Source organism: Arvicola amphibius, chromosome 3 (assembly GCF_903992535.2).
Source record: "Arvicola amphibius chromosome 3, mArvAmp1.2, whole genome shotgun sequence".
Classification (NCBI taxonomy): Eukaryota; Metazoa; Chordata; class Mammalia; order Rodentia; family Cricetidae; genus Arvicola; species Arvicola amphibius.
In genome coordinates, this window is record NC_052049.1 from 8,997,996 (window position 1) to 9,013,169 (window position 15,174).

Here is a 15,174-nt window from a genome sequence, read left to right on the forward strand (position 1 = left end):
GTGATATGAGAGTGGAAGTCAAATAAACTCTTTCCTCCCCAGCTGCTTTGATCATAGTGCTTCATCACAGCATTAATAATCCTAATTAAGAAAGATACAATAATTAAAGACCATTACTATAAAGCTAATGTATTCTTCAGTTTAAATAATAATACATATTTACCAGATTTTATTATTTCTGAATATATTTCACTGGTGATTGTGATTATAACCATATAACTGATATTTTTCAGCTGAAAGTGACTCAAGAGTCCATAATTTAAGTTCAAAGCTTAGCATGTACATTTAAATAGTGTTTCTCATTGTAGCTTACCAACAACTAAAAATACAGTGATCCCTATTGGAACTTGATAAATTCAAGCCAAAGTGAAGTTACTCTTGTTTAAACGAATATTGTGCAGAGTAAGCACTGTACATTTTATATATATATATATATATATATATATGTATATATGTATATATATACATATATACATATATATATATATCTTAATGTCCTTCTTCAGTTCATTAAAATTCATGTAGGAAATGCAGAGTGCACTTAACCTTTACAGATTCTAGCTAGAAGCAAAGAGTGCATATCATAATAAAAAGCAAAATATGTTTCACAAAGTGAATGAATTCACTCAATATCTAAAAGCTTTCTTATGTTTGACTCACAGAGGCTGAGGACCAACAGCTGTTTATAAATCCCTTTAGCATTATATTCTGGCTTTGGATAATCAAATTTCCAACTTAGTAATAGTAATTCAACACTAGGAGATCAAATAATTGAATAAGAATTGGGCAACCACAACAGGCGTCAAACATTAGGCAATAATGTTTGTTCAATTCTTTTGGAAAATCTGATAAGCATATTGGATAGATTACATAAACTCAACAATAATTCATCTGATAAACAATATAAAAGACTTCACATGGAAATATTCCCTCTCTTGTGTGTAATGGGAATGTTCTGTTCATGTTTTTATACATTTTCTAAAATCATACTAAAATTCACCCACATGTCACTATAAGTTAATATAGATGAATTATAGTTAAGGGCTGCATGAAACACAAAGCAACTCCCAACCACTATATCTTCAATGTCTTTTCTAATCACCAGAACTTTCTATGACATGTGTGTTTGTTTGCTGTCTGTGGGTTCACTTACCCTGTGAGAATTCAGTCATTTAAATAGCAGCTATGATGCCAGCGAGATCATGGGTGAAGCCTTCACTGAAGCTCAGACTGCAAATGACATTAAAGGAACATAAAGAAACTTCTGTGTGATGGGTTCCAAAGCATCTATGCATGCTTTGGTGCAGTATCTAAAGAATACTTTAAGGGCAAAGAAAAACATCTAAAACAAAGCCAGTTTCATTTTAAAAAAGTGTGTTTTCGGAGATTTGAATACATTAATATATTAGTTTCCTCTACCTTGACTTTATTTTTAATTACAAGAAAGATTTACAGAATCTTATATCATGAAAATATTGTGATGTCTATGTTGTGATAAATTGAAGACACTTATTTGCTTGTCGTTTTATCCAGTATAGAAAAGAAAAATGCATTATACAACAAAATAAACAATGGAAAGTGTCTATAAGGAGACTAGATCCATCAGATAGGCCCTGCAGTTGAGACATCTGATACAAAGCAGAGAAAGAAGAAAAATCACTTTACAGGCAAAATTTTTTAATACATTCATTTTGGGAACATAGGTTTGTTTGAATTTAAGATATATTTTATTGTACATATGTGTATGAGTGGTTTCTACTCATGTGTATATGCACATGAGTGTGCCTGTCCACAGAGGCTACCAGGTGCCTTTGAGCTGAGGTTAGAGATGGTGACAAGTCACTAGATATGGGTGCTAGGATTAAACTCTGGTCCTCATGATAAAGTAATAAGTGCTTTTAATCATTGAGTCATTTTAAACACCCAGAATAGTGATGTTTTAATTTTGAGTAAAGCACTATTATATTTTAATGGTTGTTACAAATAACAGCAAGGTTGTTTGATGAAGTCGGAAGAAATAGGTAATTTATATTTACCTAAAATTATAGATAATATAAGTTTAAACATGGGAAATTTCCTTTTGAAGGGTTATTCAAGGTAATTTAAGAGACTCCCCAAACAATATATATTATGGACATAACTGTCTTGATAGGAGTTTCTTTCGCTGCAACCAAACACCATGACCAAAATAAACTTGGGAAGGAAAGGGATTATTTGGTTTACACTTCCATATTGCTGTTCATATTGAAGGAAGGCAGGACAGAAATTCAAATAGGGCAGGATCCTGGAGGCAGGAGCTGGTGCAGAGGCCATGATAAGGTGCCGCTTACTGGATTGTTCCTCATGGCCTGCTTAGACTGCTTTCTCATAGAATGCAGGACCACCAGTCCAGGTATGGCACCACCTACCATAAATTGGGCTCTCCCCCACTGATCACTAATTGAGAATATTTCTTACAGCTGGATCCCATGGAGGTATTTGACTGGGAACCATTTGGCCTACTTTCAGATTAGCATATGAAGGCTTGTTAATTGGGTTTCCATGAGGCAAAACGATTGGAGATATTCTCTCATACAAGAAGGACCAGTGGACCTTGGGACAGTGCAGAATATAGCTGGGGCCAAGCGGTCTGCAAGCTCTCTTCTCCTTCAAAATGTTGATGGTTTTCTTGACAGTTTATAGTGTCTCTTTGTCAGTAATGCATTGGACAGATTTTATCATTCCTGTAATTCTCTTTTTTTCTCAAATATTTTCCTCTAAAACTCATAGGGAACCGATGTTTCTCAGGCTTCTTATCTGGAAACAGCAGCTGTTACTCCAGACTCCAGGAACTTTTCTTTCTGATTGAGTGGACAGGATCGTAGGCAATAAAAGTTAATAGGCACATATAAAAAAAACACAGAAGATACTATGTCTTATAATTCTGGGAAAAAACATTAAGATAAAATAGAGTGCCTTATCAAAATTCATCCATTATAGAGAGGTGTAGGCATGCAGGACCCTATAGTAGTACTAGGAAATAATTAGAGAAATGCAATCTAATAGTATGCAAACATTTTGTAACAAATAATCCCAATTTCTGTAAATATGATTTGTTAAGTTTTGATGATTTATATACCTCCAAGATCATTCTAAACAAGTTAAGTTTGTATCTCTGTCTTGGGAATGTAGTAAGTCCAAACTTTCAAGTTTTGTTGTCTTTTAACCAGATTATTTCAGGGTAGATGGATATATCTATATCCTTTTATTTAGTCAGTATTTATAGACTCTGAAATAATACTGATTCACATTTTTTTTTATTTTTCGAGACAGGGTTTCTCTTTGGCTTTGGAGCCTGTCCTGGAACTAGCTCTTGTAGACCAGGCTGGCCTCGAACTCACAGAGATCCACCTGCATCTGCCTCCCGAGTGCTGTGATTAAAGGCGTGCACCACCACCGCCCAGCTTGATTCACATTTTTTGATATATTATGTGAAACACTTTTATGTATATATTTCTGACTGATAGATTGCTCATAGTGCTAGTGACTTTCCATTGTATTTTCATATTTTCTCAGAATATTATACATCATGAAAAGTGAAGAGTGATTTTACCTATCAAATCCTAGGGCCTTTTACAAGGAATGGTAGTTGATGTCTCCAAGTTGAAATGATTCTCTAAGAAGGAATGAAGAGGTCTCTAAGATGAGGTTTCTAAGATTTATGAGAACTCATGACTCAAAGAACTAGTGAAGGGTTTCTTTTTCATACTGAGAAATAATAAGTGTTTATTTGGATTGGCTCTTCATTACTATATTAAATGGAAATTATTCCTAAAGTAGTTAACCAAAGAGACACAGGCACTGTGCATACTGTTTCACAGAGCCCAGACTAAATCATAATGCCACCAAACTATAAATATTTGTGAAAGAATTTAATGACAATGCCAGTAGAATTTCAGTAGTTTCTTGATGTTGAACACTTATTGGCTCACCACCTTCAAGAGTAGAATGCTTCTGTTTAAAATGGAAAACATCCTCTAAAATCAAGTTTCATGCCCATGAAATTGATGGGCAGTGGAAAACAGTCATACTACTGCTAACCATCACCAATCAATAAAATACAAACCACCTTCAATCAGAGCTATTGTCCCTCAACTGGAGTTCAAGATAAACAGTTCACACTGTTACATCAATAAACATACTGTAGTACTTTGAATGACAAATGTCTCCCATGGGCTCATAGGATCTCTCAACCTTCTGATTATGTTGACCTTCCTACCTTTTGTTGCCAAGTCACTCCACCATGATAGATTCTTATTGGTATACAACCATGAACCCAAATAAATTCTTCCTTTGATAAGTGTGCTAGTCATGGAATTTTATCTCATTAACAGAAATGTTGTAAGGAGGTTACTTGTTTGTTTCCTGGCTGTCCAGACTCCTGAAATAACCACACAGAAACTGTATTAATTAAATCACTGGTTGGCCTATTAACTCTAGCTTCTTATTGGCTAACTCATATATTAATTTAACCCATCTCAATTAATCTGTGTGTCACTATGTGGCAGTGGCTTACTGGCAAAGTTTCAGCATGTCTGTCTCTGGCAGTGGCTCAATGGCATCTCCCTGACTCCACCTACTCTCTCTTGCAATCTCTGCTCAGATTTCATGCTTGGCTTTATTCTGTTAAGCCATTGGCTGAAATAGCTTTATTCATCAATCAATAAAAGCAACACATACTACACAGAAAGACATACCACCTCAATGTATGAATGCCAAGGTGTTTATTAAAGATACTGATGGAACTGGATGAGCAAATGGAACTAAATGGTTCTCTTCCATTTGTAGACACCATTTAGCACATGAGGAACGGACAAATGAAGGTTGAGTTGACACTTAGTAGATTACATGAGCAATGCTGAAGATTCAGGCTGGGATTTTCACTGTCAACTTTCTCCCATCAGGACATCAAACTTCACCAGGATCTTATAGGGTCTGCAGTTTGCTTAATAGGGTGGACATTATCAGCCTATATCAGGACAAAAGTCAATACCTATTAATTAGTATTTTTATATTCTGTTGCTTTTGTTTTTCTACAGGCCCTAAATTAATATGACATAAAATAATTGGGAGAATGGATGTGTGCATAAATTCTAAAGAGAAGTACTATAATAAAGCGAACAGGGCATTTTATTACTAAATCAGGGTTGTGCACTCTTCTGCTGCTTCTCTGATAGGACAAACTTTGGCATGAATGTCCTCTAACATTAAAGAAAGAAATTACATGGAAGTTGTAACACAAGATCAAAATAAAATGGTGTTTCTGAATTCAGCAAAAGAAATTTGCTGATTGTTTCTTCTTCTAAAATGCCACTGAGAAAGTAGATTCCATTTTGATTAGGCACACTCATCCCTATTATATCAAGTGGGGATGTTGTGAAAGAGAGCTAGACAACATACATTGAAAGTGATTTCCTTTATTTTGTATTCAATTAAAATTAAAAACCTCATAAACATAGGAAAATGCAAATATTCAAATGTAGATTTTATGGGAGAAGAAGGGAGTATATAGTCTCTGGTCAAATTAAATAGAAATAGCATCCTGGTTTGCATTGAAGCAGCAATACCATACACTTCCTGCCTTAAGAATAAGTTAATCTACATTGACAAAATGCCACTGTCTTGAACACATGATGTGTCTTAGAATGACTATATTTCTTGTAAGGGATTGTTATTTGGGACTAGATACAGCACAAGAAAACGTGGAAGAAAGAGAAAAAAGGCAATTACTTCTCAGTTGTTCCTAACAGGAAGAAATTAAAGATTTTTAAATCAATGCGCCGCAGAGTAAGACTGACTAATTGTGCAGAGATGGAACAGCATTCAATGCACGAGAAGGGAAAATGGTGATTCTTTCCATAAAGGCAATCTGGTGTTTCCATCTAACATTCAAAGTTCAATGATCTGAAAATGATTTAGTTCTTTAATATAGTTCTGCAGCAGCACAGAAGAGAAATTGTATGTTTTTTTCTACATGCTGCTTTTGGTGGGTTTTAAAAGTTGATATGTTCAAGCAGAGACATAACAGCTTGAGATGTTAATGGAAAGAAGGAAAATGCAATTGAAGTAAATACAGTTTATATTATAGGTTTCAGAGAGAGGATTCTTCAATAATTATGACTCTCTGATTTAACAATAATGAGGTTGGTGGAAAGGATGCTAGTTAAAGCTGCAAAGTCAAGGTAAAGTTGGACACCAGGACAATAAAAGGACAAGACTAACAATAGGAAATCCGGGGCAAGCCTGGGGCAAGCCTGGGGCAAGCCTGGGGCAAGCCTGGGGCAAGCCTGGGGCAAGCCTGGGGCAAGCCTGGGGCAAGCCTGGGGCAAGGAATTTACGTATGATGCTTCTCTGTGTTTGTTTGTTTTCCTCTAAAGTACCTATCAACACAGAAGTGAGGGTCCCAATCACCTTAAGTTATAACTATCTTCTATAAATATTAATCCACAATTTCCCATTTATTAGAAGGAAAATATTACATAAACAGGAGTTAGGAAACACTGGACTCCCTACTTTTCAGGGCCTTTTGAACAATCAGGAGTATGTTCACTCAAACAAGTGCTCTCACCTGCCTAGGCTAAAATCCCATGGACAGGCTCTGTGGGAGCCTTCTTAGCTTGGTCGATCACCTTCCTGGACCTGGGGGGAGTTGGGAGGACCTTGGTTTTAGCATAGAGTGGGGAACCCTGATGGCTCCTTGGCCTTGAGAGGGAGGCAGGGGAGGTATGGGTGGAAGGGAGGGGAGAGAAGGGGGAGGAGGAGCGGAGGGAGGAGGGAGGAGGAGGGAAGGAGATGGAAATTTTTAAATATAAAAAAAAAATAAACCATGAGAAAAAAAATAAAAAATAAAATAAAATCCCTTGATGCGTGAAATACCTGGGGACGTCCCTTCACAAGTGGCACTTTATTGCATTTCTACATTTGTTGTGTCTGCACCCCTTCCACTAATATTGGAGGGGTAATTTCATTGGAAAGCTTTAACTCAAGGAAAGTACAGGCTCACCTAGTGAGTTCATTTATCACAGTTTTGACATTTTCAGATATTTAAAATTGCATGTTTTAAGATAAATCACAAGGCTAAAATTGATAAAGAATGGTTTTGTGTATGTTAGAGATGTGATTTCTCTGAATTAAACTAATGTTAAAATAACAAGAATTTGAGTTAGTAATGTTGAGAGAAGGTTCCAGGATTAATATTCAAATGAATTTATAAGTACAGTTTAATTATTTAATGCACATTTGCATACTTGCACAGTACTTTGTAAATGACATAACACATAAAATTATATATATGTATATATATATATATATATATACATATGAAAAGAATGAGAGGAGTATTCAGATGTTTGCCTTTGAGATAATGCTCATGTATATTACCTTGGTATTTTGTAATGAATATATAGTTATGAGTTTTTAATTTTCCTACTGACCTACATAGATTGTTTTCTTTTAAAATGTAAAATAACAGACTTATCATAAGAACTTTTGTGATTGTGTGATACCAGTAAACAGAATGCTGTGTGTCACAGAGGAAGAAAACCGACAACTCCCAGGCAAGGAAAAGCCCATGTGATGGAGTGTGGAAGCTAGGAAATTAAAGTATGGCTGGAAAGTTGCAACCCATATTTCTCAAGCTGTCTCTTCCTTCATTGTGCAAAGAACTTTTTCATTATTTTTCCCCAGCGTTAGTCTCCTTTATTTTACAGCATATTCTGTGTCAAATTGTTCATCCCAAACATTGTGTTAGGTCCTTTAGCCACTTGTAATAATGTGCTATTATTGAGGAAATCACTTATTTATAGATAGAATGAGATGTCAGATAAATGGGTTTCTTCTGGAATAAGGCAGGTACTCATTCCAGTATCGCTGATGTCCAGTGAAGAGAGACAGATGAAGAGACTGTCATCCACAGAGGAGAATTTGCAGATACAGATGCACACAGTGAGCATATGTCTGGCAATGCAGGCAGAGAGCAGAGTACGGTTTTGACAAATGAAGAATCAGCACCCCAGGTGAAAAAACAAAAACTGTGAGACTTTATCCTTGGGAATTATCAGTTGTATCTGATCCACAAGGCTCTTTGTCTCCTGGTCTCCTAGCAGATTTCCCACCATCTCTAATCTGGTTACATTTTAAAGTAATTTCTTATTCACTACCTCTTTTGGAAAATAAGACATACTTAACCACAGGACAAACAAAAGTCATATTATATTATGTGAAATATACTGTATTTATTGCCAGAAAGCAAAGAGTTATGATAATAATAATAATAAATAATAATAATAAGTGCATACATGCAAATAATAAGCAGTATAATTATTTCATATATCAAACAGAAAAGGAAAATATTTTAATTTCTCTCTGTAGTGGTTTGAAAGAAAATGGGCCACAAAGGGAGTGGCACTATTAGGAGGTGTGGCTTTGTTGGAGGAGGTATGGCCTTGTTGGAGGAAATGTGCCACTGTAGGGGTGGACTTTGAGGTATTTTTGCTCAAGATACCATCCAGGTATTCAGATCATTTCCTGTTTCCTTCTGATCAATATGTAGCCAGCACCATATCTATGCTGTCATGTTCCCCACCATGATGATAATGGAATGAACCTCTAGAACTATAAGCAATCATTCCAACTAGATATTTTTCTTATAAGACTTGTCATGGTCATAGTGTCTTCACAGCAATTGATACCTTAAGACACATGTAGCTATCAGGGAATGACATTATGTTGTGATAGTCTAGACCATTTTTTGGAGGAATTTAGACTTTGGTAGTTTGAGTTAAGAAAGTATAAAATGCTTTAAGCACTGTATAGGGCTCATACTAGTAGGAGCAAGAAAGACAGTTGTTTTAAGAGTTATTTAAAAAGTGAGGGACTCACTCAGTAGATTTCAGAGGAAAAGAATTTTTCGTATGCTTCCTAGAGATCATTCTTGTGATATTTTCATAAAGAAAGTGGCTGTCTTTTTTCCCATGTTCAAAGAGTCTGCTTGAGGCTAACAGTGGTTTTAGATTAATTATTAACAGGGGAAATCTCAAAACAGTCTAGTATAATCTCTATTGTATGGTTATTAGTGGTAACTATAATGATGTTTATGCTGAAAAGGAGTAAGCTGAACAAATAAAAATGTATGGATTGAGAAAAGGGACATGGCAATGGAATAGAGATAAATTCTATGTCTAGGAGATAAATGGATTAGGAAATTGAATAAAGGGAGTGGGGAGCTCAGGGTAAGTTCCTACCCAGCTAAGTTTACAAGCTGTAGATCAACAACAAAAAAAACACTTAGAACCAGGCATGGTGTTGCAGACCTTAAATCTCATCACTCAGAAGCAGAGGCTGGTAGATGTCTGAGTTTGAGACCAGCCTGTTCTACAGAGCAAGTTTATGGACAGCTATGCTTAGGTAGTAAAATACAGAAAGTTGAAAACTGTTGAGTATGTAATTGAATGAGGGGGCCATGTTTCAGTCTCAGTAAGCAGCAGAACTTAACAGCTTTGGCACCGTCGTTCTGATTTTTGAGTTAATGATAGAAGAAAGGGGTTATGAAATTTGCCTCAGAGATTAATGAAAGCCACTGATGCCAGGCATGTGTCAGGGTGGTCCGGAATGGAGGCCAAAAGTATCCATTATGTGAAATTGTGAAGTTGAAGTTTGGATTGCTTTGAAGAATGCAAGATGTTAGAGATGTTAGAGTAATGGAATACCTGCCTAGGATTGCTGCTAACAAGGAGTGGAACCTGCCCAAGTGTAAGAAAGTGTGGTATTGTCAACAAAGTTGAACAGAATTGGAGAACTGATGAGTCTCTTGACATCAGACATAGAGATAAAGAGTTTGGAGTTTGCTCAACTGGTTTTTGGCCCTGTTTTGGAACAGTATTTTCTTGCTATGTTACCTTCCTTATGTTTTGGAATGCTAATGTGTGTCCTGTGTTATTATATGTTGGAAGTATGTAACCTGCTATTTGCTATTTATTTTATAGGGGATTATAGTTAATAGATTGTATGAATCTCAGAAGAGACTTTGAACTTTGAAACAAGTTTGAGGCTGTAATAGACTATGGGGAAATTTGAAGTTGGACTAAATGCATTTTTGCATTATGAACCCAAGATGTAGTCAGGATCAGGTCTGTCTTTATGCTACCATGCTACCTACCATATTGATAATGAACTGAACTTCTGAAACTGTAATGATATATCCCAATTAAATATTTTCCTTTATAAGAGTTGCCATGGCCATGGTATCTCTCCACAGTGATAGAAATCCTAACTAAAATGCTCTTCTATATTAATGAAATAATAATTATTATTGAAAACTTTAAAGGGCCTGCCTCTAAAGCTTTCACTCAGGGCTCAAAAAAGCTACAATAAGTGAAGGAACTAAAATCTGAGGGTTAAAGAAAAAGAATCTGTTCACAATATGTTTTCACTATAGATGTCTCCTTATTTTTCTCTCTTCCTTGCTCTCTATTCTAATTCTTCTGTCCTAACTGTCTGTAATTCTTAGCTCTAATTCTCTATCTCAGTTCTAGTTACAGTCTTTGCTACATCCTCCCCCCCTCCTCCTTCTTGTTTTTGTTCTTCTTTTTCCTATGTCTGCTAATTTCTGGGACATTTCTGCTTCAAATATTCTCCAGCTTCTGCTCACTCTCTTTGTTCTTATCCAACTATAAAGACCCACAAAATCTTGCAGGCATTCATATGAAGATCACATTCCATGACTTAAGCAAAGTCATCCCAACAACTTGCAGAGCAATAAACCCAGATAGGAAGAAAAGAGCACTTTCTTTCAATTAACTCCATAATTCATGGACTTCAAAGCCCAGCTCTAAAAGGAGAAGTCTTTTTTGTTAACTATAGAGGTAGCCTTGGAGAAACAAACTAGTCAGAGAAACAAGAAAAAGAAACTTGCAACTACTTTGGGTGTCCATGAAATTAGTTTATATTTTGTAGCTAACCCTGGGCAGTCAAGGAATCTTACGTAGTGATGTTTAAACAAAGGCCATAAAACTGAATCTGTGCAAAGAGGTAATTATTATTCCTGGTACTGCAATTAGGTTACTTTGCATTGTTTACCTTAGCTCAACTAATCATACAGCTGGTTCCAGGCCCTAGTATTCCTTTAGTAATAGTTTATCATAAAAATCCAATTAGCAAAACACCTGGTTGTGGGAAACAGGTTTTTGGCTGTATAACTGCTCTCACACATAGCTATGGGAAACTGTGCCCAATAAATGATCAAATAGTGTTGAATTGTGGAAGATATATTCCAACTTTGTAGCAGATGGAAGTAAGCTATGGGAGAAATTTGTAGCCAGAAAGATCCAGTTCATTCATAAGGCAATAACTCCAATATGTATTACATCTTGGCTTTATCCTCTGCTAAAATTGATCCTGATGGGTTGACCTAATGAAAAGATGGCTGAGTAATTACTGTATAACTCTGCTGTCCATAGTAAATTCATAATCACATTCCAATTTTATATTAATATCTCAATTAAATGTACTAGCCAAGGCATAATGGCAAAGCATTCTGACTGTTCCTACAATTATAAACTACTTATTCAAGCACTTTACAGATATATTTTGCTATTAATACTTTAATTACACTTACTCCATGCACACTCAATGCTTTCATCCCCCTCCACCCTTACTATCCCTGTATAATCTCTCCTCTCCCCACAAATCTCTCTCTTGCTCATGTTTTTTTTTTCATTTCTCTGTGCTAACAAGGCTTCTCTGTTTGATTGTGCATATGGATCTATCCACTGAAATCTGCTGAACTGAACACAGGGAACATAACTAAATACAGCAACTCTTTCTCTCCCTTAATCTATCAGTAGCCAATGGTTCAATGTTAAAAGACTGGACTTCCTGTGCACATCCACTGTTCTTAATTGATCTTTGATTGGCATAGACTTGTGTAGTCCAAATGCAATTAACCATTGTTGTAGTGTGTGAATACTTGTATCAAGTGCAGAGAATGGCACTCTGTAACCCTGCACCCAATCTTACATATTTTCTTTCTCATCTTCCACAATAGCCCCTGAGCCTTAGAGGATGAAGAAGCAATGTCTTGTTTATGGGTCTTCCTCAAGCGGTCATTTATTCTCTGCATCTGGGTCAGCCATGAATCTCTGTATTTGTCAGAGTTCATTGAAAGGACAGGCTTCTTTATTACAGCTGGAAGGCAGATTTTGTCTGTGGGTACAAACGTTTAAATTTGGGGAGCCGTTATATACTGTCAGTTTAGTTCAACAAGAGTAATAACTTCCTCAGCTTGCCTTTGACCTCCCAAGACTTGAGTGGCTAATTGGGCCTATAGTAGCTGCTGTAGGTTCTTCTCACCTAAAGAGAAGCCCTCGAATCCAATGAAACGGTAGCTGGTAACTCCCCAAACAGCCAAGGATGATGATGTACTTTTGTTCCCAGCAGCCCAGAACTCAGAACATTCTATGCTACCCAGCAGGGAGGATGTTTCCAGCTCAGTTCTTGCTTTCTCTGCACTCTAACAACCATAGTCTGTGGTATCGTAAATAATGTGACTTAGTCCTTAAAATGTCTCAGAAAACCAGGACAACTGACAAAAATCGGTCATGTTTCAGCGTTCTCTGGTGTCTACCCATCCAACACCTGTGGGAATATGAACATGTGGGAAAAAGCATGTCAAACACATCTAATACGTGACTAAAATTTTCTGCTGCCTGAAGGGCCAGCCTCCAGCAGCACAGGGCTCAGAACAAAATCCACAGAGTTGGCATACTATGACTTTCTTTTAATTTTTTTAAAATTTATGGTCATTAAGGGAAAAGACACTCATACATTCTTTGCATGGATGATTTCCTTCAGACTTTTTGAAAATTCTTTTTTTAGCCAGGGTGGTGGCACATTCCTTTAATCCTAGCAACTGGGAGGCAGAGGCAGGCGTATCTCTCTGAGATGTAGGCAAGCCTGGTTTACAAGAGCTAGTTCCAGGACAGGCCCCAGAGGTACAAAGAAACCCTGTCTCAAAAAAAAAAAAAAAAATCAAAAAATCTTTTTCTTCTTTCTTTTTTCTTTTTTGAGGGGTGCAATGAACTTTATTGATGGTATTCAAGAGAGTAGAGCTCTCTAAGCCCCTCCTGCTATTCTGGGGGTCTGGGATGGAAACTGTGAGGGAGATGCTCAGTGTCAAGGGTTGAGTTAGGACAGGGACTGCCCAGCAGCCGAGGGCCTCTCTCTTGCTGTGTCCTTGCTGGGATGGGTGGTCAGGGCAGGCAGGCTTCTTACTCCTTGGAGGCCATGTAGGCCATGAGGTCCACCACTCTGTTGCTGTAGCCAAATTCATTGTCGTACCAGGAAATGAGCTTCACAAAGTTGTCATTGAGAGCAATGCCAGCCCCAGCATCGAAGGTGGAGGAGTGGGAGTCACTGTTAAAGTCACAGGAGACAACCTGGTCCTCAGTGTAGCCCAGGATGCCCTTTAGTGGGCCCTCAGATGCCTGTTTCGCCACCTTCTTGATGTCATCATACTTGGCAGCTTTCTCCAGGCGGCATGTCAGATCCATGACGGACACATTGGGGGTAGGAACACGGAAGGCCATGCCCGTGAGCTTCCCGTTCAGCTCTGGGATGACTTTGCCCACAGCCTTGGCAGCGCCAGTGGATGCAGGGATGATGTTCTGGGCAGCGCCACGACCGTCTCGCCACAGCTTCCCAGAGGGGCCATCCACAGTCTTCTGGGTGGCAGTGATGGCATGGACTGTGGTCCTGAGCCCTTCCACGATGCCAAAGTTGTCATGGATGACCTTGGCCAAGGGGGCCAAGCAGTTGGTGGTGCAGGAAGCATTGCTGACAATCTTGAGGGAATTGTCATACTTGTCATGGTTCACACCCATCACAAACATGGGGGCATCCGCAGAAGGGGTGGAGATGATGATCCTTTTGGCCCCACCCTTCAAGTGGGCCCCAGCCTTCTCCATGTTGGTGAAGACACCTGTCGACTCCACAACATACTCGGCGCCGGCATCACCCCATTTGATGTTGGTGGGATCTCGCTCCTGGAAGATGGTGATGGCCTTCCCGTTGATGACGAACTCCCCCCCCCCCCCCCGTTCTCAGCCTTGACTGTGCCTTTGAACTTGCCATGGGTGGAGTCATACTGGAACATGTAGACCATGTAGTTGAGGTTGATGAAAGGGTCATTGATGGCAACAACGTCCACTTTGCCAGAAGTGAAGGCAGCCCTGGTAACCAGGCGTCCAATACGGCCAAATACGTTCACTCCAACCTTCACCATCATGTCTCTGGAACGAGGCTGGCACTGCACTAAAAGAAGCGGGTGTCTCTAGAACAGGGAGGAGCAGAGAGCCTTTTTCTTCTTTCATAATCTGATTTTGTACCCTCCATTCTGTGTCTTATATTCTCTTTTCTTATTTCTATACAGAGATGCGCCTCTGTCTCTCTTGATGTTTCCTTCTAAATCTTTTAGTATTTCCAAACTAATGTTCTCATTCTTGATGTTTTCCTTCTCAATCTCCCTATTTTTTCATTTACAGCTTATATACCCCAGCAAAATCTTTTAAGCAATACAAAAGTTACAATATGGTTGCATTCTATTTTTCAAGTGAATGATTAAAATGAATGCAGGTAAAAATATGTTTTTCATCTTCCTTACATGATTAAAACAAGATCATATCAAGAATCTACATACATCTTGTTACAGATTAACAGAGTATGAGCAAACAGGGCATTTTTCTCAGGCATTTCTTTTGCTAGGAGGTTGCATATTGAGCTTACATATGCACATAAAAAAGAATCAATCACTACATTATTTATCTTGATTAATTTATCTTATCTTATAAGGAATCTTACAGGAATTAAAACCTAAACTATTATGCATGAAAAACAGTAAGCTCTACTTTGAATCTTTAGTATACATACCCACTCATCAATAGGTTTTTACATTAGCAGATTAAGGGCAAAAATAGGTGCAAGTATTTAATAATCTTCTTTGGTCAATCTTCTTTGGTCATCAACCAATTCCAATAAGAAATGCACATCAGCTCATTATAATTTGGCTGCTTTGTTCTTGTTTCCTGACCTTAAAGAGTTACTCACTCAACTATGTGCCTTTTAAAAATTTTAGATTGTCTT

At 37.7% G+C, this 15,174-nt stretch overlaps 1 pseudogene; it reads right to left on the minus strand.

The window, feature by feature from the left end:
* Positions 1 to 13,304: 13,304 nt before the first annotated feature.
* LOC119809546 lies at positions 13,305 to 14,323 on the minus strand (annotated as a pseudogene).
* Between the last annotated feature and the right edge of the window lie 851 nt (positions 14,324 to 15,174).